Raw genomic sequence first — 24,300 nt, 5'->3', positions numbered from 1 at the left:
TGGCCTCCGTACTATCAGGGTTTGGTTTGGGCATGTTCTGAAATCTAAAATTTTTACCATTGTAAGAGTATACATAGTGAGGTTTTTTTATTATTATTTATATATCATGAGCTGTAATAATAAATTGGAGTATGGTTTTCGTATATTAAAAAAGGCTTCCTCTTAAAACTATCCCACCATTGTAATGTGTTCCAAATAAAATTATACAGCAAATAAAATCAAGAATATAATTCTGACAGTTACGTCAAAGAATGTTGTTCCTTATTTAAAAAGGGTACAAATGTGATGAGTTTAAGTATTCTTTAACGAAATTTTACTACAAGTATACAAGTATTACTTCAAAAATTCGATAATAAGTTGTTTAAATACAAAAGACGGTCGATCATCGCCCATCTTCAAAATCAGATGAGACATATTTTTTATGAAATTTTATTGATTTTTCAACACTCCTATCATAGTTTTTTTTAATCGAAAAGTGTTCATACTTAGTTTTGATTAAAATAATTTTAATCAAGTTTTTCCATGAACGGCTTTTTAGGCAATAATATACCATTGTTTTCGTAATTAAATTATCTTTCTTCTGATATCATTTTTGATTAACAGATTTCTTCATAACATATGAACAGGAAAGTAAATACAGTTAAATCGTTCATGGACAAAATTCATTAAAATTAATTGAAATAAACAGCCACGGAGGCTTTTCGACAGAAAAACTATGATAAAAGTGTTTAAAAATCAATAATATTTCATAAAAAATGGGTCTCATCAGATGGGTAAAGATCAACCTTATCCCTTTTTTAGACCAAAAGTTCCGCTTGGATTTAAGAAAGTACTAACTGATTGAAATAATAAACTTTAAGTCATATTCTTCCAGTGAATTTCATACTGTTTTATTTAGTGGCAATAACTAAATGTAAATACATATTTGTTTAATTTTTATTACGTCAAAGAATCAAAGCTATCATCACATAATATTATTTTTAGACTTTAGTTTAATTAATGTTTATTTTTAAATTTTGTCAATGTTTTAGATAATACTAGCATAGTTCTTAAGCATTTTAGTATAGTATAGATTTACGCTCCATTTTTCCTAACCTTTCTGAAAGATAGGTATAGCAAAACTTTTAAGCATTTAAGCTCCATTTTTCCAAACCTTTCTGAAAGATACTGGGAACAGACCACATTAGATGATTATTGCTGGTCTAGCTTAAAAGACACAAGGAAAAATTGCTGGTCTATTTGAAGAGACATAAATAAAATACAAGAAAATGCTAAGGAGATACATATTTAATATTTTTTTAAATTTTAAGGCGCCGATTTTTTTTTTTTTTTTTTTTGTAAAACAAAAATAATAAATATTTTGGAAACGTTACATACTAGATTTTTTTCATAATTTTGCTAAAACTTAGTGTACCTCAATTGTTAAGGAAAAACACTATTCCTTTAAACGTAAAGGATAAAAACCATGTACTACTAAACCATGTAACTAGTGTAATATGGAACACTAATGAATAACAATCAAAATTTCTCATTGCTGTTGATGGTGTATAGTTGAATAATAAATAATATTTATCATTATAAAATCATAAGCTTATATAATGACACCAAACAACATTAATTTGATGTTACAACAATATAACAACACAACAATGCATATTATAAAAGTTACTTTACAACACTATACTGTCACTGTTATAATGTCAACCATATTAACTACAGTATATGTGTCATGATTATTAAAAATATTATTCGACTAGTTTAGGAGAATATTAGTTTTGGATCTATTGTGAAAATTATTGATCATAGACTATCAACATTGAACACGTAATAATTTCATAATAATTAATTTTAGAAAAAAAAGTATAAAGTATAAGTTGTAAGAAATTTGTTGATTTAGGTGTTGTTGAGTTAAGTTAGTATACATCGAAAAACTGTAACATATACAAAAAGCACAGAGAGCACATTTTGCATTTAGATTTCCATGATTTTTTTTATCGGACATTTGGAGAATTGATAAAAGTAAGTATAGTAATAAGAAAAATTTTGTTGTTATCGTGGCTTGAGTGTCAAATATATGGAAGCCGAGTTTTTATTTTTCGTTGATTTTAATATTGTCTAACGTTCAAGTTAAAGTTATTTAAAACACAATACATAAAATCAAATGGTAGAAAGTTTGCAAATGTAGAAAGGTTTGATAAACGAAATGTATAATTTAAGATTTTTCAACGCTCTCAACGGTTAGAAACTTCTTGACGTTTATTTCTACGTAATATGCTATCAATGACTTTCATAAAAGGCATGCAAAAAAATGGTCGTAAAACAAAGCACGTCGAAAGACAAAAACGAAAAACTCGATTTCCAATTCAACCCTCCAAATAGCGGACAAATAGAATGCAAGAATTTTCACTCCATTATTGGCTATTTGTCGAAATTGCAGAAGTAGAAATTTTACACAGGAAAAGGTAACACGAAAAAACGAATCAACTTCTTTTCGAAACTATAAAACACAAGAAGTTGTTAATATTTAGATAGTTTCAAGTTATTAGCTCAAACAACTATCAAAATTTGTTAATAATAAAAAATGAATATTTTTCCGCAGAGAATTCCCCTTTATTTAAGAGATCTATATCCAATCCTATCCTTCGAAAAATATTGGCTATGTATCAAGTAAATAAGTATGGTATAAAGCCATCGTATATCCACACTATGGATACAGAAATAATTTATTATATCAATTCTGCAGAAAAGTTGTAAAATAACAAAAGGTGCCCATAGATAGATAGCTTCATGGATATTACATGATATAATAATATATTTGTTAATGTGGTATAGGTACCTGCACATAGTATATGATCTGTAGTCTGGTCAACAAGTTCAAATTGGTGAAATATAGGAATACTAGTCTTAAAAATACGAGTGATAACTGTTTGGGTTCGTAATGATGATGATGACACTTAAGATCTGCCATAAGCGTTTTTCAGCACATAAAAAATTGCAAAAGTTATAAACAATTAAAGATGAAAAAAAGTTATTTCGTTTTTCGCCAATAGAGTTCTAAAGAGGAGAAAATTTCCAATAAAAAACTCCCACTCCAAGAAGTCCATCTTCTTTATTAATAATTTTAATTGAACACTGCCTAACTTGTTGAAAAATTTAACTCAAAGATAAATTCCCAATGGGAATTTAATGTATGTAGAACACACCAAAACTTTAAATTTGCTTGAAACTTTTTCAAATTTTTTAATTAATTTTTAATATCTTAAATAAATTATTTAGTGTGAGAGTTAAATTAAAATTATAAATAATGGAAATTTTCACTTCTTTAAGAATCTTTTTTTTTTCAATTTCTTAAATATTAATATTTTATGAAATATTATCGAAAACGGAATACTTTTTTTTTGTAGGTATAACTTTTGCAACTTTTAATATGCTGAAAAACGCTTCTGGCACATTTTTTTAGACATCATTCCGAATCCAACGCGCTATCACACGTATTTTACAAGTTATTATTTAGTTTCACCTGTCCCATTGCCTGTTTGTACTCAAATCTTGCAAGCAAAATTTGGTCCACTTCCCGGTTTTCGAATGAACTCAAATTTTGCATGTACCTACATTTAGTTTGGATGACAATGCATGGTAAGGTTCTTATTTTCCCATCGCTTAAACCATATTTGATATATATATATTTATAATTTTTAATTTAAGGCTAAAATATATATATATATATATGTATATATATATATGTATATATATATATATATATATATATATATATATATATATATATATATATATATACATATATATATATTTTAGCCTTAAATTAAAAATTTTAATAAAAAATACTTTTTAAGGGACAAGCTTTTATTTTACTAAAAAGTAGAAAATAATTTTATCTATGAGTCACTCATACCCGACTATTTGTAAAAGCTTGAAGCGCTTAATATCTCAAGAAAGCTCAAGCTTTTACGAATAGTCGGGTATGAGTGACTCAGATAAAATTATTTTCTACTTTTTAGTACAATAAAAGCTTGTTCCTTATAAGGTATTTTTTATTCAAATTTTTTTTATAACCAGCATTTCTATATTTCATCAATTTGAACTTGTCGACTAGACTATTGTATAAACCAACCTAATTATTACATCAGTAAATATACATTATTATTAATTCGAGGAATGAATGGAGGGTGTTTGGTTGGGCTATATATTGTAATTCATTATTCAACAATGTTCAAGCTATCATTTATGTAAATAAAATTGGATTTACTGTACCTATATTGTCATGTTTTTGAATGTATAAGTTGAAACATAAAATATAGTTCCATGGTGTTAATTAAGTGGTCTTACTGTTCTCTAAGAAAAATACGAGTGGAATAAAATTTTAAACTCTAATCACATCTTAAAAATTTATTTTGGATAAACGATACAAGTATTTACATTTTTGTAGTATGTGTTTTAGGTAAGGGACAAGACCATCATGCACCATTGATCATCACTAACGATTGAACCTGGGAGCGTTCTCTTCAATATGCATTTTTTACAGATCAATCTACAAATTTGTCTTATTGGTGAATCGATCAGTATAATAGTCTCAAATAAATATATTTCATTGATTTGGAGTAGGTCAGCAGGCCGACTCATAACAAAGGGCCAATTAACTGCCACACTAAGTGCTTGTCATTGATCGGGGATACAGGATATTGTTTTGATCCTTCGTTTATGACAGTGCATTTTCAAACCTTATCTGCTCAAAGTTTTATGTTATGCTTAAAACTGAATACTAGCATAACAAATTATAGTGATTTTTAACTTAATTAAAGACGTACATTCTTGAGACTTGTTAATAGTCAAAAAAAAAAATTATATCGAGTGTATTTTTTTCAATTCTCTTTAATTAAGATTACTAGACAAGACATTTGTCAATATTTAGTTTACGCAGTATGTATCATATTAAAAATCATCAATTATAATCGAGAGACATGATGTAAATAAATATCGTATGCATGATTAAAAGTAAACAAAAACAAAAAGTAATAAAAAAAATTATGATAATGTAAAAATTTAAATGATTTAAGAAATATAAAATATACTGTTATCAAATTAGTTTTGTTGAATTTTAAGTTGACAAATTGACAAATAGCAAGATCATTTTTCATTTTTTATACATTTTTTTTCTCGAAAATAAAAGTACACGGACTGTCACTCGCTAGACTGCTTACAAAAGAATAGTAAATAATATTAATCTTCTTATACTCGTATTTGAAACGAAAAATACGAGTAAGACAGAGAGGCAACATTTTTTTCTACTTATTTCATTACTATTAGAGAAGCTGAGAAAGGTAGAAGAATCGTACACACGTTTCGCTTCCTCCTCTATGAGCAAAGCGGACTTGGATAAAGAGGCACACGATAAAGTTTATGGCACTCAATAAAGTTATAACAATGATGACTTCGACTTTATAACTTTAATAACTCGCCCATGCCTGATCTATTATACATTGTCACAAGACCATTATTTATCATCTACCAAATATTTTTAATAATACTTGGACATTTATTTATTATTTCAACCTGTATATTTTATTATGCTCAAAATACAGCCTGCTCAAAGTGCACAATAACACATTTGGAGATAATTCTACAGTTTTGCTTTTTTTGCCAACCTGTATCGTATGATTCGTTATTCATTAAATAAAATTTATTGCGATAATAATACGTAATTAATATTATTTTAAAAATGTATTTTAATACTTGGATAACCGATGGATTCATCGCTATAATTAATTAATTAATTTTCATTGCAAATATGCATTGTTTTATTAACTATTCATGCAGATAAAATAAAATGAATATTTCTCTCTCTGATTAATTAGTTTGAGTTTATATGATTCTTTTTATCGACCATATGAACAAGTGAAATTTACAAAATTTAATAAATCCCCAACAAATGCAATTTATTCCTTGTAAACCGATTTTTGGAAACTTAGATATAAAATGTTCTCAATCAAGGCAGTTCGATCGTTTAGGGTCTATGATGCCACTGAGAAACACACAGACGCACAGATAAACACTTTAAACTTATAGCACTCCTTCTGAAATCAATATCAAAGTGATGGTCAAGGACATGATGGACAGATGAGATGAAAAGGACACTTAGAGAGCTATCATTTTTTGGGACAAATTTTTGGAAATATTTTAATTGAAATTGAAATATTTGAGTTGACTTTGTTCTTTTGAATTATTGTTTTGAATTACCTAATTATTTTACTTTTCAAAATAAATTGAGCCAGGTTTGTTTGACCATTCATTTCCTAACTAATAATTTATATGTTAAAATTGTACGTCATCCCTTTTCCAAACTAAATCTACTTTGAAGGTCATCACCAATATTTAAAATTTTTCGAGAACAGAACTCTATGGAAACATTGCTAAGAACACTTTTCGTTAAATTACCTTTCAAACGAACCAAAAATTAATTAAAATCGGTTCATCCGTTTAGGCGCTATGATCTCACAGACAGACAAACACACAGACATACACACATAGCGGTCAAACTTAAAACACCCCTTTTTTAATTCTGGGGTTAAAAATGAAGCTTTAACCGTATCCCGAGTGGCAAATTTGTGGAAATCGATTTCAATTTTACTATGTTCTTAAATTACAGCTATGGTTTACTGTAACTTATTCACTCTTCCCTTTTGCTCGTCGCAAAAATGAGAGGTCCAATGCTTGATTCCTATCGACTGAATAATTTTTGCACTTTCTCTGCTATTATTTTTTGATGATAAGGATGAATCCCATTGACAAAATTTGGGGGAATTAATGACGTAGGTATCAATCAACCACTTGGTTGGTTGATTGATTATATTGGCTGCCCACGAAGGACACACTTAGGCTCTAAAGTCCATAGTGATACCATATATGTGTTTTACCACTTTTCCGCTGATAATTTCCTCAGCTCCTCAATTTCAGAGGCTGAGTGCATCTCTTTCATGCATATACCATGCACTACACCAGCCCATCATAACTATTAATTAAATTAATTGTGTTGCGACGACGGGAATCGAACCCGCTACCCTAAGCATACCGCGGACGGAGTCAACAACTTGAAATAATCTCATAATTGTATAGGTACATTCTTTTATATATAAGCATACATTTTTCTCCGTCTATTGACCTATTAAAATTTCTAAGATAGCACTTGTAGTTATTAAAAATTATTATTTATACTAAACTAACTAAAAAAAATTAATTAAAACGTTCAATAACCGCGTCAATCAATCAACGGATCGATTTAATATTTATTATATATGAAAAAATAAACTAAATAAACTAAATTTTAATAAAAATAAGAGAATTTTTTGTGTATGAATACACAAATCATTTATAGTTGAGGTTGAGATTAAAAAAAATCACTTGCCGAGGCCAATGTCCATAGAATGAACTTCACGAGTAGTTCAATAACAGTATTATATTTTTATATAAAGCAAAAAAATGTATGTATTTATATTTATTTATAAACAAAAATTATATATTTAATATTAAAGATGATGAACATGAAACTAATTTTGTACCATTTTATTAAATATATATAATAAACATCGTTTAAGAATGTGTTGTATTTACGGAACTTTTACACAAAAATATTTATTTTCTTTTTTGCTTTGTGTGTATCACAATGAAAATATGCCGGGTGGATTAGTAACTAATACCACCACAATTTTTTCTTTCAGCTGCATTTGAATCTAAAATCTCCATAGAAACTTGTGTAACAAAAATTTAATGATACGAAGCCGGCTTTTATTCAACAATAATACTTTTTGTACAGTTGGGGGCGCTGCGGAGATCAAGGATAGAAGTATTTACGTTCGTATAATCGTTTCTTGCCCAACCGACTAGAAATTAACTTTTTGCCGTTCATTGAAGCACCTAGATAGGTACACTTTTTGTATAAAGCAGCCAAATCAAGCTGATTAATTATGGATGGCAATCATGAAAATCACATTACCCTTTGAGTGATTTTGACATAGATTTTAAGTTCCGATTCAATGGTTTTCGAAAATGTTACTCGTAAGCTTGTGATCTTACATAAGACTAGTTCACCAAACGACTTTTCTAACGTTTAAAGGGAGTTACGAATCATTATAAAATTTGATGGAAATAGAAGGTTTTATCACACTAAAATCAAACTACTGGATTGGAGAAAACGATTTTACTAAAAAGTAAATATTTCAAAGCTTAAGAATCGAAAATATCAGTATTTGACTGTTGAAGAGTTTTTTTGAACCAAGATAATTTATATTTACTTGCTACAAGAATATCTTGTTAAGATCAAATTTTCTTGTATGATTAGTTCTAAAACTATTTTTTTAGTAATGGCGAGTAGTTTTTCAATAGTTTCTGGTAAAAAAAAAATTTCAACTTAAATAAAAACAACACTCTAAACTTTTAAGAAATTCCCGATTAAAATCCCTTCGAGAGTCCTACAAGAGTCCCTTCTAGCTCGGCCTGTCAAATAGGTTGTAAAAACTTCGTAAAAAGAGTCGACTCCTCAGGAGCTTGAGCTTCAGCTTGAATTTTTATTTGAATTTTTTCTAATGCACAGTTTTTTTATAATTTGTTGTATAAGGGGCGTACCTAACTCCCCGAACTACTCCCCAAAAATGGGAGTTAGGTACGCCTCTTACAGGTCGACTTTTTTTTCGAAATTTTTAAAACCTAATAATAAACAACTGTGGGATATTTCAAAGATGCATGAATTTTTTTCCTTTTAGATATTTAGTTTAATTGTACTATAAAGGCCAAAATTGTAGTAAAAAATTAAACAGATTTAACTCATTATGAACAAAACATTAGTAACAAAAATTAAGTGGACATTTTAGGTAATAAAAAATCCACGCGTTATTTATGTGTATGCCTGGGGTAAATTTATTTGTTGTATTAAAGATGGTAATAATTAGATGTGTGTATAATATTTTTACGAGCCATTCTGTAATAATTATTATTATATTTTTATTATGAGATTTTTTTCATAATTAGAATACGTAGAAAAAAACATTATGCCGCACCATCCGTCAATGAACCTTTTGAATACAATCGGTTCTTTCCTACAGAATATAATAATATAATAGCTAAGATATTTCAATTTATTTTTATCGTACCGTTCTGGTACGTAGATACAATATGACGCGTATACTTTTGTTGAAATGACTTTCATAAAACCAAGATGTCAATCAACTTCAATCATTAATACCACACGAAAGTAAAACGAAATATCTTAAATACAATTTTGTAAATAAGATCTTTTTTCGAAGAAAATTAAAAAAAAAAGCAATGAACAATTTTAATACGATTCAATTTCTTCACGATAATTTTAAGCAGATAATTTTGCTTTTACACTTTAATTTATGGAACAAACATAATAAATTGCACGGTTTCGATACATTTTTTTCAATTAGAAGCCTGAATTATGTATCGGGTCAAAATTTTCCACCCTTTTTTATGATCGTAAGTTACATTTTTTTCAGAATTGCAACTCAGTTCTTTCATATTTCAAAAAGTTATCAGAGAAAGTTAAAAATATGAGGTTACTGCGGGCGTCTTGAGGTTACTGCGGTTACTTCGGCATTTGGAGGTTAATTTGCTATGTTTAGGAGTCAGTAGCAAGCAAAGTCGATGCAAAATTCCATAACAAACAATTCTTTTGTTATTCGTCTTAATCCGGCAATAGAAGCAGCATCAAAGAAAATAATATAGAGATTAACTGTCCAAAAACCACGTGCAGAATCGTTCCGGAACCGGAAAACTCTTTTTCTGTGTTTTTGACAACGGAAGAAACCTATTTAGAAAAAATTAACCTTACCACAAAATTTTCGGAATTGATTATCAAAATCGGGTAGATTTACCCAACTTATATATGTTAGTATATATGCATGTTATGGTTTTGCATTTTTTGTAAAGAAAAAAGTTCTATATTTTTAGTAAATACCTAGCATAAAAAAGTGTTCTTATTTTTAAATTAATATTATACCTACTCGAAGTTTATGAAGTATTTAATTACATAAATTACATTACCCTATTATTACGTTATAAATATATTTTGTTGAACAAAATAAAAATATTTTACTAAAAGAAATTGTCCAATTTAAAAACAAAAAATTAATATTTCGTCGTTATTTAGTATAATTTACTTGAGCTCTTAAGTTTTATATTTTTTAATTTTTTTTTTCTATATTTCAGTTTACTTATAAATTAAATAATTAAAAAAGTCATTATGTAAATTGAAGCAGTTCTTGAAAATATATATGCAAATCTGTACCACAAAACTTAGAGTTGATAAATAATTGGGTCACAATCGTACCATAAACAAGGAGAATGAATTTTTATAATGAAAATATAATTATGTCCTGATTTATTATAAATATAGTTCAAATCTAGAGTAAGACTTACTAATATTTCCTGAATTGGTGAGGAAATTATCACAGACATACCTGGAACAAAAAGAATAACTAATTAATGTTAAATAAAGGAAACATGGAAAATTGTAAAACATATTATTGAATCATGATCATATTCATTATTTGTTTTGGCAAGCATATGTATTATATATATAATGGAATGTTATTTGCGCTTCCACCATCAAATATTTTTTAGTTATTCGTAAATCCTGAAGATCAAAGTCAGGACAATCGGACAAAATTATTAAATTGTATTGTCATCTTTACCTTCTTGATAAGTGTGTGAAGTTTCAATTCAGTCCGACATTTGGCAATAAGTGGAAATGACGTTCAAAGATTCCGTTATATAGATACATATAGATACAAAGATACATACCGATTGCAAGCTATCTCATTAGCCATATAAAATATATGAAATAAGAAGAGTTTTTAAAGGCCTTTCTCACATATAAGACAAAGAAGGAATGTGTATTGTGTGTATGGTGTATTATGGTTATGTGTTACTGAGAGTGATGGGTATTGTATTTGTACAACTTCAAGTAGTAAATCTATCTGGCTGGATTCATATACAGTGTGTGTTTGAAGCATCTTGGGATATAAATATGTCTGTAGTATGACTGAATACAGAATACATTCGTTTAGTAATGCATCTAAAAGAGAGGTATTATATACATGCGTTGAATTACTTGGAAGACACTTGGAGGTGGGAGTTTTTTAGTTACAGATAACTAGTAAGTTAGTATGCAACAAATCTCCCACTCTCTGCATGCATACAACGCAACAGCTTGTCCTATCGTATCTGTTTATCGTATCTGTAGTGTTACAATACATGAATAATACCTCTCTTTTAGATGCATTACTAAACGAATGTATTCTGTATTCAGTCATACTACAGACATATTTATATCCCAAGATGCTTCAAACACAGGCTGTATACATATATTCAATGTCTCTTTGTTTTATACATAAGAACGTCCGTAACAAAATTTCTTACTGCATTTAACATAAATGGCTAAAGATATGGTTTACAAGCATATGCCAAGTTAGTAAAAACGTCTAAATTATGCATTAATTTATAGTGTTCAAAAAAAAATTACACCTAACATACCCGTTGAAACTCCCTCTATAATAAAATTAATTGTGTATAAACTTTTGACTTTTAACAACAAAATTCATTGAATATTTTTGTAAACCATCAAGAATGTATACTTACATATTGTAGTATAGTAAGACCGTACTTACAAATATTTATTATGAAACATATATGTAATAACAATTTTCCACTTGAATTGACTTCCATACACACACATACATACATTGTGTGAATGTATATCTATCTATACATGTATAAATAATAATATAAGAAGTGGAATGAACTTAAAATATTTTCAGTTCATTTAGTAATAATAATATTAAGGTAGTACCTACACGAAAGTGATATTCCAAGAATTTCTCAAAACTCAGAATATAAAATATTTAATTCATAATACACTTGCTGTTAAAATTAGAAGATGATTTACCATGCCATACATGAGATATTAGCAATTAAAAGTGACGCAATTTGTACGTGTACATGGGAGAAGTGTATAAAAATACACAAATTTACAAATATTATATTTATTTACCAATGAATGACGTCCACCATCTCTATGAAAAACTAATATAATGTAGAATACTATATTTAGAAAATATATAAATAAAAATAAAAATTATTTACCATATAGTTTCGATAAAAAACTTAAATAAATAACTCGTTTTAGCGATGATTTTTGTGGAAAAGATATGAAGACTAATGTTAAAGGCATATGTCATAGTGTGTGTGTTTATATGTATACTAGAAACAGTAGTGAGGAACTACAGTCTTGTGAAAATAATATATGGTATATGTATAATAGTCATAGCACAGTTAATGCACTGAATGATAGTATTAGTCCAAAACTTTTTGACTGGACGGTCGCGGAGGAACTACCTTAATAATAACACTACTAGCTCCAAACACTATACGGTTATTTAGCATATGAAATATATACAGACTGACCAATTTTTAATGATCCATTTCTTTTTTGTCTTAGGTTGTGAAAATTTGGAAAAAATTTAATTAAAGTTTTTTCATTTAAAGCGAAAAAACTATGTTTTAGTCCTATACAGCATCCAACTTGATTTTCAAATTGATCACTATATTTTATTTCCGATTCAAACTAACTCAGAAACTACAAGGAATTTATTCAGATTGAGCTTCATCCATACTTAGCAAGGCTTACTTATCCATGGTGCAATCCAGGTGACACTTTCATCTCCGAACTTAGCCCAAAGGACCCAAGGGACTATTTTTTGGGAGGATGAGGACTATTTTAACCGACGTCAAAAAAAGAGAAGGTTCTCAATTCGACTGTATGTTTTGTTTCAATATGTATTATTTCAGAACTTTCGACTGAGAGAACCGATTTTGACGATTCGATTTTTATTTGAAAGGTGGTGTTTCGACACCACTGGGACTGGACTAAATTGAAATGGAACCCACGTGGTTCCATTTAAATTTAGTCCAGTCTCGGCAATAGTATCCAAGAGAAAGCCATTTAAATTTGCATTAAGTATGTGCGCGACAATTAAGTACGAATAACTCAATATCACGACAATCTATTTCGATGATTCTTTTTTTAGTGACAAATTAGTTAGTGTATTTCAGATTCATTAAAAAACACAAAATACAAAATCTTTTAATAAAAAAAAAAACCGACTTCAAAAAAAACTATTCCAAAACAAATTAATATGCACTAAAAAGTACAAAAATAACGATAATATATATAATGTAGTTACATAAATTGTTATTTTTGGAGTCGATGTCAGCCAAGTTAATGTAGCAAACTGTTTTGTCACAGTTTTTTTCCTTGGCTGACACCGACTCCAAAAATAACAATAATTGCAACTACATTACATTATCGTTATTTTTTTACTTTTTAGTGCAAATTAATTTGTTTTGGAATAGTCTTTTTTTGAAGCAGTTTTTTTTTTTTGCTAGGAACTACTAGTAGCTTATTTAGATCTTGATGAGGCCGCTATACGAGCTGTAACAAATCGAGCTTGGAATTTCAGGCCTAACGCTTGCTTAAGGGTGGGTGAAGCTCTGTTTAAACAGATTCTTTAAATAAAATAAGGTAATTCTGAGATTAAAACAAGCTAGTGTGAATATTTTCTCATTTAAATAACTCTTACTTTAGAAAAACATAAAATATTTTGAATGTTTTTGTTCGTGCTAGGAGCCCAAATATTCTTAAAATCTGAAAAAAAAATTATTAATGGTAGATTTGAAACCCTAACAACAGCCTTTTACAAACGGTCACTCTGTATATAGTGTACAATGAAAAGTTGCTGACATACGCTGTAAAGTAATGTTTTAGTTAGGGTAGTACCCACACGGTACTTATGAGAGACTGGATTCTCTAATCTTGTATGACATCCATTCTAATTGACATCTCTCTATTTCTATACACATCAATAAACATTGTACAAAGGTAGATTTATGACACCGTGCCATACCAATTGATGACAGTTGTACACAGAAACAGAGGAAAGGTGTCAATACTACACAATACGCATGTTTATTTTCGCATGCCTTATAAAACTAAAAACTAAAACAATGCAAATCAATATTATCATTATTTTAAAAACAAAAATTGACGAATTATTACCGAAGAATACCACATGGCTTCTCTGATACGCTTATAAACTGATCAAAATAAATTCAGGATTTGTGCAAGAAGAATATTTGTACAGAATTCCTAGTCTAATACTATTTGGGAATAGAAGACTATTAGAAGACTTTTTCGTATGCAATATAGGTTTTACATATTCGTATCTAGACAAAATGCCTTTTGGGGATGCCTTATTTTGTACCTATAAGGACGTACATTAAGTTATGCCTAATTGTGTTCTAGAAATAAAAACTCTTAAAATAAATATTTCTCTAAAAAAAATCAATTCGGGTTTAATTCCACTGAACACTTTCATCTAAGGATCATGCTTTAATTTTTATATCATGTATATATGAAATATACATAGTATATTGAGAGTAGTCCCAAGTATGTAACGCTTAAAAATATTGATGCTACGAAAACATTTTGGTATAGGTGTTCATAGAATCACCTAATTAGTCCATTTCCGGTTGTCTGTCCATCTGTCCGTCTGTCTCTCAACACGATAACTCAAAAACGAAAAGAGATATCAAGCTGAAATTTTCATAGCGTACTCAGATCGCAAAAAGTGAGATCGAGTTCATAACTGAACAATATAGGCCAATTGGGTCTTGGGTCCGTAAGACCCATCTTGTTAATCGTTAGAGATAGAACAAAAGTTTAAATGTAAAAAATGTTCCTCATAAAAAAATAAACAACTTTTGTTCGAAACATTTTTTTTAAACATCACAGTTAGTGTCTGTGGCTATTTAAAAGTGGAGATTTTTTTTATTTATGTGATGTCAAAAAACAAACGATTGCGTCATCTATCTGTCTATACACGGTATTTCAACAATTAACTCAGTCAATTGTTTGTTTTCATTTGTTTAGTAAAAATTCAGTGTTCGTACTACTTTAATACATTTTGCTACAACTAGCTAATATTATTCATTTCACCTACTGCCAGTTAGCAATAATAGCACCATTATGATGTTATATAAAGGGTTAGGTTTTATATGCAAAATTATGTAAATATTTCCAACATAAACGAATTATTACAAATTTTATTTTAAATAAACAAAAAGGTCCATAAAAGTAGAACATATAATCTTGAAAAAATTAACCCGTGTTATCTAAGACAAAACCACAAAAAATTATATTCTGGCAAAATTAATACGTTTTCTTGCCATAAAATTAAATTAAACCTTTTTTGCTCTGTCAAAAACGGTGCCACCTATTTTGGTGACGTAATTTTGGTATTATCAACAGTCATTACATCAAAACATTTCGAAACAGTAATTCATTCTCCCTATAGCTGAACTCGTACCATAATCCACTTCTATGTTGATTCTTGGTCTCTTTTTTTCTACTTTTCTTATATTTACGTCATTAAAAAAATGTGCTATTTGTGTCAAAAATTTATCACAATCATTGCTTTTTTTTACTACACATTAGGTAATATAATGAAAGCATATTAATTTTTTTGCAAACAAAATCATTTTCATGTTTTAAGTATTGATATTAGTAACTTTTATTTTTTCTGTTCTGTATCAGTACTTTTGCCTTCATCAATTTTTACCTTCTTTTTTATCATATCCTTAGTGGTTATTATTAGCATTTTAATAAATAAATAGGTACAAATGAAATGCACTGACGAAAGAATACAGTTAAATTTGGTAGATATGTACCCAGATATGCTTACACTGAACTGGCAGTTAATGCCATGGAATATTATACATAGAGAACGCCATGCTCCAAAATTTGCCATGAGAGAGAAGACTGCCAATTAGTTAATATGTCTAATCCTTGTCTAATCTATATGTCATTGGCCAGATATTGCATCATATAATTATGACATATGACTATGACAAGCACACATAGGAACTAACTGGCAATTATCATCTCTCTCATTCATTATATCGCATCCACTTACAGGTTAGCATATCCCTCGCGTTATCAATGTATAATATTCTATGGTTAATGCCGATATGACATCACATGTGTTTTAAGTCACATGAGATACAGTTTAAAAATTACAGTCTTAATTTTAATAAAATAATTATATGCTTTTATGACTCAAATCAAAATATTTAATTATATTTCTTTGTATATTATGTAAAAGAGATTTTAGTTTCTGAGAGACAAGATTTTTACAAAGTAATGCAAGGGTTTTACATTTTTTATCGACAAGGTTTAAGCTGTCGAGATTCTACTATATTTATGACGATTTAATTCATTTCCGATTAAATTACAATAACAGTTAACCATTACAGACCTGATCGTATGATGAAATAAAAAATCGCTTGATGAAATTGCTACGAATAACAAGGTATATATTTGAGGGTGAGTTAAAAGTTTTAAGGTTAAGAAAAAGATCCGATTCTAAATAGCAATAGGAGTGACAAGCATTAAATATTTAAAAACACGATTTGGGAAAATTTTTTTGACCACAATAGTTGTCTGTAATTATTTTTAAACGTTTGAAAACAATTTGTAAATAATAATAATATAATTAATTTAATTAACATAACTAATTAAATGGAAAGTTATCAAATAAACTAAAACATTTTATTAAGAATATTACTAAGAGCCATAGCATATTAAAAAATCAACAATGTAGTGATTATTATAATTATTATTTTATAGTTTTAGGGAATTTTTTGCATTTCAAAAAAATTAAATATAAATGATAATAATAACTCAGATTTAAGATTTATTTATCTTAAGGATGTTTAATACATTTTGACGAAATGAAATATGATTTGTACAAATCTATCAATCACTAGGTACTAGTAATTTTTGAAATTACAATAATTGTTCATTTATTATTGCTTAAATGTATTTATATTTCAATCCCAATATCTGTCCTCATCTAAACAGCTTTTCAAATGATCCTCAAAATATTTAGATTAAAGTCAACATTAACCAAGATCTACGGCCTTAAGATAAGATATTTTTTATTTTAAGTTATATAATTTTACTAAAATGAAACAAACATAGGTTCTCGAATTTTTTTAATTGAGACTTTATTTCCTGCTTCCCTTTTTTTTAGGTTAAACTTTCTTGGAGCATTCTTTTCATAAACATTGCCTGCAAGTTTATCCCTGTGGTTAACTTGTTAAATATCTACTCAATTTTTAAACGTCAATTTCACAAAACTGAACATCACATTTCTCTCAGGTAATTAAATTTTCTTCCCCATCGATTAAAAGAGCGTTAAAAGTTTTTATTATCATATTAAACTAATATCCTTTCCTTTAAATATAGAATTAAGCATATAAGTAATTTTTAGCATTCAGAGTAGGTAAAAGCATAAAAATATCTTGTGGTTTTGCCTTTGTCAAATTGTATCGAACAACCTTAATATAAAAAAAATTTAATCCAAATGTAAATTGTGAAACTAAAATGTAAAAAACAAAAAAATAATTTTGAATAAAAGAGTATGTAATATATTTATGTATAACATTTTTGTTGTAATCAGAACATATTTAACGCCCTAAAGGCAATCACAAAAATTTTGAATATATATTTATTTTTATGAAATCTTTGTGTGTATATTATATCTTTCTTATATATATAGAAATGACATACTCCAATTAGGTACTCCAGTAGTTGAAGGCGACAACCTATTGAGCTTTGTACTTGTTATTTTATACTTTTAAAAAGATTTTTCTATGAATATATACCGTACTTCATATTCGTGTACGTCAAAGAATTTCCTCTGAAGTATTATACAAAATAAAACCGGATATTTTTTACCAGAGAAATATGTATTTGAAAACATGATTATAATAAAGGATTCTTTTACTGAAACAAAAAAATTCTTTTCTTTCTGTTTTAAGCAAATGTAATTCTCAAAATCTACAAAGACACCAAAGTAAAACACCAAACTTCCGCTTCCGTTTGGGAACTACGATTCTAGAGATACATGCATACCTTACGGATGTTTAAATTTATTTATCTTTTTGTTTTAGACATCGAAAGAAAAAGGAAAGTATACCATTTCGAAAATGTAAAATATTGATCGTATCGTTGAATCAAAACGACTCATGAAACAGTCAAAATTACAAATGTAGACACAGAATATTTTAAGAAAACTATTATTTAGAGAGTCTGATCGCATGAACTTTTTGAAAATTTGAAATGCCAATTGAGTTGATATTTTGTTTAAGACTCTTTGTAAAATACAAGTATTTGATCAACATCGGGTTTTGAAACATAAGGCTATTTTCTGATTTAAAAGCGAAAGACTGGTACGATGGGTTTTGCACCAACTGTTTATATATCCTAGTTCTTTCACATTGCGAGAAAAATCAGAAATTTCAGTTTTCTAGTATTGCCAACATAGTTTCCGAAATGCCTATATAATACCCAATGCCTTTACCATTAAAAAATTATTATTATTCAATTAATGGGTCAACATTAAGGTGAAAATTGCTTTCAAATCGACTTTTTTTTAATCAATATTCCTCAAGTTTTAAGCTTTAAATGAAAAACTTAATTTAAAATGTATGCATACCTCTTCATATGATATGCACAGATCTACACCGATGTGTTAAACAATCGAAACTGATATCAGAAGAAAGAAAATTTAATTACGAAAACAATGTTATAGGTTTAATTAAATATAACCATGAACACTTTTCGATAGAAAACCTATAATAGGAGTGTTTAAAAATCAATAAAATTTCACAGAAAATATGTCGTCAGGTTATCAGATGAGTGAAGTTAAACCTTATACCGTCTCTTGTACTATTATTGATGAAGAAATATGGTAAAACAATGAAGTTAATTTCGCCAAAGTCGTATCTTTTTTATTTTACGGTATCGAAATACCTTAAAGAGGTAAAATGAAAATGGTAACAAAAATTTTAAATTTTATTTATCAATTAATCATCCTTAGATAGGTCTTTTGTAAAAAAATGCATATAGATTCTCTGGTTTATGAAAAATGTGGCCTTTTTTCGGTAACAAAACTGTTTTTGATGAATTTATCACCAAAGACGTATAAAAGGATGATATTAATTGATAAAATAAATTTCAAATTTTTTGAATCATTTTATTTATATCGAAATACCTTAATATTTGCACAAAAAAACAAGCATTTATCAGCTTTTTTAGCTTTTTTTTTAAAAATTTGCAGTTTTTAAAAATAATACATAATAATATTCTAATTTTTAATTTTTAATATAACGACTTCTTATCTCATTTACAGTTTTGATTACTCACACTTAACAGTTTTCAAATTTTATTAATGCAAGTTTCATACAATAATAAGAATACTCGAAAGTAACAGAAAGTGTAATAATAATAATCATGTAACTTATTTATATAACGACCACAATAATCATTTCTGTTTTTATAACATAGTACTCAACTCATTTGAAGAAGGGCCACAAATGAATATAAAAAAAAGTTTGCAATTCAACACCTTCTGCTGATGTTATAATTATGAGATGTTACCTTTAATTGTGTATGATATTACAGGTAAAGTGATATAATCACTTCCCACATTTATTTCAAATGGCCAAGAAAACTGTTGAGTAATTAATACTACGCTGCCAGTACACTGAACTTGATCCAAATACAATATAATAATAGTAAACAAATATAATGTAAAATGGTGTATTTGTATACCAGTCAATGTCTAATTGATATATTTACTTTGGAATTATATGTCTCACAGCATCTTGACAATTGAGTTTTGGCAAAAAGTGTAGAAGTTATTTTAGGCTAAAATGAATAAACAGTCAACACCTTAAAGTTGACCAAGTATTCACGAAAGAGCCAATATCTTTACACTATATTAAAATAATAGTGTAAAATAAATAAAATACTTTGAATTAAATAATAATTTTAGTTAAGTTATGAAGCTCAACTTGAGTCACTTATTTGTTTCACTTATTGTATTTACCATTTCAATAGGAATGAGAACAAATGTTTTTATTCTAGTAGGAATGAAATCGATAAAATCTCATACTATTTTCATTTATTTTAAAAAGTAAGTAATATATTAAAATGAAGTGTAAATCGTAAATAAATTTACAAAAAAGAAATAGGAATTAAATAAATATATCGTATTGGTGGTATTATTACTTACTTTGAATATATTATTCAAATAAGGTATACAATTTTTATATTTTACATCTATTGTTTTAAAATTTATATGAACCAATTACACAACAAAGAAGCCATTTTATGTTACAAACGATACAAAATACGAGCTTACACTTGTTCGTACATGTGGAATAACGTATGCAGATGTAAAAAATATTGTTTGTACCAGTATTATATTCACGTTTGATACGGCGATATCTTAGTTTTCGTAGACAAGTTGCGTTTTGGTTGTTTTAGCTATCAAATCTGTCCAGAGTCGCAGCGTAGGGGTTCTTACAAAATAGTAGAGGCTTTTTACAAAGTTTGTAAAAAATGTTTGAAATGTTTTATACAAAGAGTTTATACAACTAGAGAACGCCAGGGCCCAAAACTTGCAATATGATGAATGAGAGAGAAGACTGCCAGTATGTTTCCCTGTGTCCTTGTTTAATCTATATGTCAATGGCTACATATTGTTTACATTATTGCTATTATATATAACGTATCGACAGGTATTATTTTATTACTTACTTTTTAAAACTGTGGCCGCATATATGAGAATATGCAAATCTCTATGCATCATATGATTATGACCTATGACTGTGACAAGGACACAGGGGAACTCACTGACAGTCTTCTCTCTCATTCATCATATCGCATCCACTTACAGGCTAGCAGATCCCTCGCGTTCTCTATGTATATAAACTCTTAATTGGTCTTATATGTGTAAAATACTGACGATGGCTGCATTGCAATCGAAATATGGATATTTAGCGAAATGTAAATCTGTTGTATGTTTTTTAATTTTATTTATTAAATAAAATTTCTTAATATACTATTTTATTTCGAGTATTGCGGTATTTATTTTAATAACTATGTCCCAACTAGAAGTCAAGTAAAATTCATCCTTATAGGATTACATAATTTTAAATTTTCTTTTGTTGCAGACTTTTAAGTATGGCCACTTGACTGACCTTGGAAGAGAAAAATAATATATCGGCCAAGATTTTTCCTTGCATCTTCCTTCCAAAATCAGTCTAGTGGCCATATTTAGTCTTCATCGATAGAAAATTAAAAATTATGTATCATATAAGTGGCAACCTCTTATCGAACAATCCTGTATGTTAAAATAACATATCCTCTATTAATTTTTAGTCCTGAGAATATTTACAAAGATTGGAAATCATTAAATCAATACTCAGATATAGATGAAGAAAAAATATAAAAAGGTTAGTGTTTCTTGTTTTGTGGGTTCAATACATCGAGATTTCACATACATATTTATAAGATGGTGATCAAATTTCTGAAAGGTCACCAAACACAAAAACCCGATTTTTGATCAAACATCACAGGTTGAATAAAATTCATTCTATCGCGAATTCTACTTACTGAGTATAAATCCCAAAATAAATAGAAAATTAAGATGAATTTTAAAAAAAAAAACGAATGAATTTGAAAGATATGATAATGTATTTTTTTAAATCCCATTTTCGCTTATAAAGTATTTAGAAAAATAGCTTAATTCAAATGCGAGAGATTTCTATGAAATGAACGAATAAAAATAACACTGCAACAACAAAAAATGATAAATAAATAAATAAATTGTAATGTTAAAAAATACATAGAAAAAATATTCAAACCCGGTAAAATAGTAGTGGTTTAAAATAATAAGTCTGATTTAGTACTCATTCTTTGTAAATTTCATTTATATGGTTTTATTTCGTTTTTCCTTTTTTCTGGTATTTATTTATTTATATATATACGACAACTTCACTTTGCTACATTATCTCTTTCGAATTTATATTTACAATACCCACAATAATACTATCATCATCAGTATATAACATTTGTAAACGCTCTGAGCTATATGTTATAAACAGCATGATTCGCAATATGAGGTGCCAGAATAACGTGCTCCATCTGTGAATCCTTATAGATATCAATTTAAAAAAATTGTCCTTGTAAAGCTTTAATTTAACAACATATCGCAACGTGTTTAAAATGGTCCAGTGCCCTCATGTAAATCATAGAGGGGTACACGCTATGATTGATAAAAAAAAAATTATTCGAGTTCAAAGTCAAAAATTGTTTCGTGAGTTTCATCAAAATTACCAAATTTGAATTAATAGAACGCAAGGTATGGTCCAAACCGTAAAAAGTCATCTTCCAAGATGGCGGCAAAAGGGTTAATTTTCCAAAGTTGCAAAATCTGATTTAAAATCTCCAAACAACCCCCTATGGAATGAATAAAAAAATCTAGTGTCAAAACTTTTGGGTCAGTCCGTGAATGCACTAGAGTATTTAACCCATTTTCACTAAAGAAGTCCGCAGTAATAAACAAAAAAATGTCTAAAAATAATTAATTTTAGATGAATATTATGAAAAAATCCAAGCTAAGGAAATGATCTGATTCTCAAATGACACCGAAGCTGAATATTAATTTCAAAATCACTCTTTGAGTGTAGTTTATTTAAGTTCTTCTTTGAGAATCCCATGTAGGAAAGTATGGCGGGCCCAGGCTTGGCCCAGGCTTGATCCAACTATGCAGAACTCTGGGCCAGACTTGTAAGCCAGACTTGGCCCAGACTGGGGTAAAGTCTGGAATGATAATGCTGGCCCAAGACTGGTTACCCCGACTGGCCCTCGCCTGGTTGGCAGGGCTGGGCCATAGTTAATTTTTAAGTTTGGCCCATGCCTGGTTGGCAGGGCTGGGCCATAGTTAAGTTTTAGGTCTGGCCTATGCCTGGCTGGCAGGGCTGGGCCATAGTTAAGTTTTAAGTCTGGCCCATGCCTGGTTGGCAGGGCTAGGTCATAGTTAAGTTTTAAGATTATTTTATGAAGAATTCTATTTTGTGATTTATTTGACAGGGCCAATCCCAGCTGTACTGCAACACTGAGTCAACCCGCGGTAGAAGAGGAGCAAGCTCCTAACAATCTACCGTGTTCCAAATAATAGTTTAATATACTGGTCTCGCAATGCGAGGCGTATCAGATATTGAGTTGATAAGATCAACTACACGTTGATCTTAGCTCACTAAGCCGAGAAGCGATTACATTGTATGTTTATATACACCTTACTAGAACATCTTACTAGTGAGAGGTTTTAAAAATAAATATTATTTTGTAAAAAGGATAGTGACTAAAAGACAGAGAAGGAGGAAGTTATTGTAAGTACATGTACCTACTCCATAAACAGTATTACACATGCGCATTGTATACCTTTTGGTTGTATATGCAATTTTTTGTTAGGTATTTAAAATTTATTTTATTTTAATTAATTTAATAATAATAATAATAATAATAATAATAATAATAATATGACGATTTATTCTGCGATTTCCCTTCAATAATTGAATATTGTCAGCCAAGGCTAGGATGCCTAGTCTTGGCCCAAGACTGGGCCCCCTTGCGTTGGCCGTTCTATGGCAAACCAATGTTGGCCCAAGCTTTAATAATCATTGGATTGGCCAAGGCTAGGATGCCTAGTCTTGGCCCAAGACTGGACTCTCTTGCGTTGGCCGTTCTATGGCAAAACAATGTTGGCCCAGGCTTGGATAATCATTGCATTGGCCAAGGCTAGGATGCCAAGTCTTGGCCCAGGACTGGGCTCCCTTGCGTTGGCCGTTCTATGGCAAACCAATGTTGGCCCAGGCTTGGATAATCATTGGATTGGCCAAGGCTAGGATGCCTAGTATTGGCCGAAGACTGGGCTCCCTTGCGTTGGCCGTTCTATGGCAAACCAATGTTGGCCCAGGCTTGGATAATCATTGAATTGGCCAAGGCTAGGATGCCTAGTCTTGGCCCAAGACTGGGCTCCCTTGCGTTGGCCGTTCTATGGCAAACCAATGTTGGCCCAGGCTTGGATAATCATTGGATTGGCCAAGGCTAGGATGCCTAGTCTTGGCCCAAGACTGGGCCCCCTTGCGTTGGCCGTGTTATGGCAAACCAATGTTGGCCCAGGCTTAGATAATCATTGGATTGGCCAAGGCTAGGATGCCTAGTCTTGGCCCAAGACTGGGCTCCCTTGCGTTGGCCGTTCTATGGCAAACCCATGTTGGCCCAGGCTTGGATAATCA

General features: G+C 29.2%; 1 protein-coding gene and 1 non-coding gene across 2 annotated transcripts in view; both read right to left on the bottom strand.

The window, feature by feature from the left end:
• Positions 1-24,300, bottom strand: part of LOC123294101 (tumor necrosis factor receptor superfamily member wengen) — a 203,237-nt gene that overhangs the window by 107,943 nt on the left and 70,994 nt on the right. The window lies entirely within an intron of this gene.
• LOC123294333 lies at positions 23,085-23,275 on the bottom strand. Its single transcript, XR_006535086.1, has one exon. It is a non-coding gene; the product is annotated as a U2 spliceosomal RNA (small nuclear RNA).

Source organism: Chrysoperla carnea, chromosome 2 (genome assembly GCF_905475395.1).
Source record: "Chrysoperla carnea chromosome 2, inChrCarn1.1, whole genome shotgun sequence".
NCBI lineage: Eukaryota > Metazoa > Arthropoda > Insecta > Neuroptera > Chrysopidae > Chrysoperla > Chrysoperla carnea.
Note: the sequence above shows the minus strand (reverse complement) of the source record. Positions and strands in the feature narration are given on the sequence as shown.